A 4,276-nucleotide genomic window follows, 5' to 3' on the forward strand; every position below is an offset into this window, starting at 1 on the left:
GATGATGCCACCTTGTTCTTGACATCTGAGGGTGGTGTGAGGTAGGCTTTATACAGGTTTGAGCAGTTTGCAGGGGCTTCTGGGTCCAAACTCAATGTGCAGAAGTCTGTTGCGATGGAGTGTAACGGGTGGCACACAGTGTGGACAGTGCCTGGTGGGCTGCAGGTAGCCGAGGATGGGGTGAAGATCTTAGGGGTTGTTTTCCGGAGAGAAGGGAATGAGCTGCATAATTGGAATTTGATTTTTGCGCGACTCAAATTTGGGTTGTGGAAGACACGGTGGTTATCCTTTGTGGGGAAGGTGGTTGTGTTGAAGGCTGACGTACTGCTGGCCTTGGTGTATCTGGCTTATGTGTATCCACTGCCGAAGACATTCAGGAGACTGCTGACCCAGATGGTTTTTGAGTTTATGTGGGGAGGGAAGTATGAATACATTAAGAGGGATATTATGTACATGGATGTTAGTGAGGTTGGGAGGGGGGTTCCAAATTTGCTCCTGAAACTAGATTGTAGTTTCTTTTCAGGGCTGTGTAAAGTCCTTGGTAGTGGGGTTGAGGGGCAGTTTAAGAGTTTTGTGTGTTTGTGGTTTGAGGCATGTATGAGGTCTGTGTATGGGTGGATGAATGTAAGGCCACATGCTGCTACTGCTCGAGTCCATTATGGGAGAGCACGGGAGATGAGGAGGGAGCTTTTTCCCTTTGAGGACAGGGACGTTCCTCAAAGTTATATAGTTTGGTAATGGGGGCTAAAAAGGTTAACCTGGCAGTGTTGGGCTTCCGTTGGGATGTGTGAGCCCAAGTGCAGCCTAAAGGTTTGGACCATGGATTGATGGACTTGAACTGGCAAAGAGTCCATGACAGGTTGCCAGTACGGCAAGTGTTGTATAGGCATAAGTTATCTAAGATTAAAAACTGTCCAACAGAGGGGTTCTCAGGGGAGGGGACTGTGCGGCACGCTTTCTGGGAGTGTAATTTTGTTCAAGAAGTATGGGAGAATTGTCATGATATTTTGCTGAATTCGCCTTCTTCCTTTGTTCTGTCCTTTGATGTAGTTCGATGGGGGTTTAGGTGTACCCATGTTCCATGTACAGTGGGTTTTTGGGTTGGTTGTTTGTTAGTCTAGTAAAACAGGTGGTGTGGGATTCAAGAGAAGAGCTAGCCAAGCGGAATGTTGTGTGGTCTGTGAAACGGGTGGTGGAGAGGGTTAAGGGGATGGTGCGAGGGAGGGTTCTAAGGGATGTTTGGAGGTGGGGTTACTTTGCCGCAAAGGAAAAATGGAAGAATCTTTTTGATTTGTGATTTCATGTATTGATTGTTGAATTGTGAAAATGTTATTTGCCCTCTTGAGACTGTATGGTGAGGTGTGACTGGCGTGATGATTTTGCTGTGTTTTGAATAAAAGTTTTGTAAAAAAAAAATCTGTTCTTATCAGTTCTTATCTTCTTCGGGCCCTGGAAGGACAGGATGACAGTGCCGGAGGGTCTCGAGCTCTGCACGGAGCTCCTCAAAATACTGAGCGTTTCCTTTTAGAGCCAGAACAACGAGACCATCAACTTGACATAGAGGAAAGCCAGGGTGAACGCGAAGCTGGGTCTGTGGAAAACGCGGTCGCTGTCCTACACAGGGAAAGTGATGGAGTTGAAAGCAGACATCCTGCCAGCTTTGGTTTACCTGGCGGTGGTGTACCCGCTGCTGGCCAGACTCAGATGAGTGCTGCAAGGGATGATCTTCGGCTTCGTCTAGGGCGGCAGGTACGAGTACATCACGAGGAACCAGATGTGCCAGCCAGTCGAGGAAGGGGGTAGAGATGTTCCACATTTCCCGCTGAAACTCGACTGCATCTTTTTCTGCAACCTCTGTCAGGTGCTGCAGAGCCCATCGGCACAAAGTACAAGTACTTTGTCAGGCTGTAGCTCTCCATCCCGATGAGGCACCTGGTTAAGTGGTCAAACACTGGGCCCAAGGCAGAGAGGCGACTGGAGTTCTACACCCATGCTGTCAAGTGGAGCAGGACTTACGAGGCCACGAGACAGCCAGAGCTCTGCACCAACCACAGAGCTCTGTACAAAGAGGTGAGGGGGCACCTGGTCGCTGACGAAAGGCTGCAGGTTCCCAGACAAGTCTGGGAAAGGACGCAGCCAAAAGAACTGGACAACCAACTGAAGGACCTCAACTGGATGGCCATACACAAGAGACTGGCAACCAGAGAGGTCCTCTACAGACACTCGATCACCAGGAATCTGCATTGCCCCTGGGACAAGTGTTTCGTTGAGGAGACTCAGGAGCATGCGTTCTGGAGCTGACCCTTCGCCAAAGCGGTGTGGGGCAGATTGGACAACATTATGCAACTCCTGGGAGTGGGAGCGGTGCTCTGTTACCAGTACATTCTGCTGGGGCTGGCACCAACTGGATTGGACAAGGGGACGCAGTTCCTACTCTGGCTACTACTGTCCCTTACAAAAAAAGGCCTGTGGGATGCAAGGAACACTCTCATCTGGCACAACAGAGTGGGGAGCAAGGGAGCTGGAGGAGAGGATCCTGGCGAACCTCAGAAGGAGGATGAAGTCCTGGAAAAGACATTGGGCCCTGTACAGGGACTAACGGACACAAGCAAGTGATAGGGCTTGGAGGGACTCTTTAATTGCACAAATCCGTCCCCGTCATCCACTTGCATAGATTGATAACGGATAATCACCGCTGTTCGAAAAGTTTTTTTACTGCATGCTATGTTTATTATTTGTGAGAATGTTTCCTTTTTTTGAGTTGTAGTATGGAAATAAGGTATATTTTGTAAAAAAAGAATGTTCTTCTCAGTTTAATATCTTGATACGTCCCCCATCGTAGGACTACATATTAAACCGTTTTTGGAACAGGGAGCTGGATCAGGAGCTTGCGCCGTCCTCTCCACACATCGGCCCGGTATTGCAGCGCCTCCGGGAACGGTGCACTACCTTCTATCAGTGGCGAAAAGACAGACGTAGCCAGCCAGCAAGCAAGCGAGGTGGACTGGAGCTCCTTCTTCTCGAGTCTCATCTCTTGTCCGTCTGTGTCTCTCTCTCCCTGTCTCTGTCTCCCTTCCCGTCCTCCCTCTGTGCACTTTCTCACTCTCGACTTTCTCGGCAAGCAAGCAGGCCCCCTTTTCAGCTCCCATGTGTTTTCCCCCAAAAAACTTAGATGTATAATCTTTTTTTTTAGGGAGGCAGGTGTGGTGTGGTGTGGTGCAGTGCATGTCCCCCTCCCCAGAGGGAGCTGCCCCTTGCCTTTGCCCGCAGGTGCTGACGGTCCACTTTTGCCTGCAGCTCGCTCGACACAGCCGCTGCTGGTGGGAGGGGCCTAAGCTAAGGAGGCTGGAGCGCCCCCCCCCCCAGCTTCGGTCGTTGTCCGTGCGGCCGGTAGCTGTGTGTGTACCAAGCTCCAGAGGAGTCAGTCTGCACCGCTGTCCACCAGCGGAACACCAGCGCATCGGTCCGCCTTTTGGGGATCGCTTCTCGGCCTTTTTGGCCAATTTCATGCAGTACGTGGCCTAACCGCGGCTGTACGATTTACCAAAAAGGCCTGAAGGCGAGAGGAGGACGTGCGGAGAGAAGACTAGACATCAGGGGGCAGCAGGAGCAGCGGAACACCAGGAAGACCTTTTCCATCAAGCCGGAATCGCTCCAGCTGAAGGCTGGGCACTCATTGTCCCGTGAGGGACAATTGAAGTATTTAGTGCGCTTCGTTTTGAAGTCAGAGTCGGAACTGTGAAGGTTGGAATGTCCAGAGGGACTTTTGAGAAGGATTAGCCATGCTGTTTGAGTTGGGAACAACTCTCCAGAGATCTAAGAACATGGGATTCTGTCAGTAACCCAGATAAAGGAAGGGGAAAAGGAGGGGGAGGAAGGAGGGGCTGGAAGAACCTTCTAGAAAAGTAGTCAAAGAAACACGTTTGGAGACACACTCTCTTGCCATCCTGTGTATTCCATCTTTCATGAACATGAGTCTAGTTAGCTCTGTGGAGTGTCCAACTCCGGAGTCTTTCTCAGAAATAGAAGGGAACAGTGACTTAGATAGGCTTCTTAGTCCTAATGGATAACCTTTCTGTGTGTACCATAAACGTAAGAGGGCTAAGAAGATATAGTAAGAGGATTGCAGTCTTTGATTTCCTTAAGGATTTGAAAGCTGACTTTCTTCCTACAGGAAGTTCATGTTTAGGGTGAGAAAGACAGCAGGCATTTTACCAAAGAATGGGGGGAGGGCATCTCAGAGTGGAGTATAGGAGGAGTACAGTCTGCAGGAGTA

General features: G+C 50.0%; 1 pseudogene; it reads left to right on the forward strand.

Annotated features, from left to right (window-relative positions):
- Positions 1-2,781: 2,781 nt before the first annotated feature.
- Positions 2,782-2,951, forward strand: LOC148809435 (U2 spliceosomal RNA; annotated as a pseudogene).
- The last annotated feature ends 1,325 nt before the right edge of the window (positions 2,952-4,276 follow it).

The sequence above is a fragment of the Atractosteus spatula genome, unplaced genomic scaffold, assembly GCF_055471065.1.
Source record: "Atractosteus spatula isolate fAtrSpa1 unplaced genomic scaffold, fAtrSpa1.hap1 Scaffold_136, whole genome shotgun sequence".
Taxonomy (NCBI): domain Eukaryota; kingdom Metazoa; phylum Chordata; class Actinopteri; order Semionotiformes; family Lepisosteidae; genus Atractosteus; species Atractosteus spatula.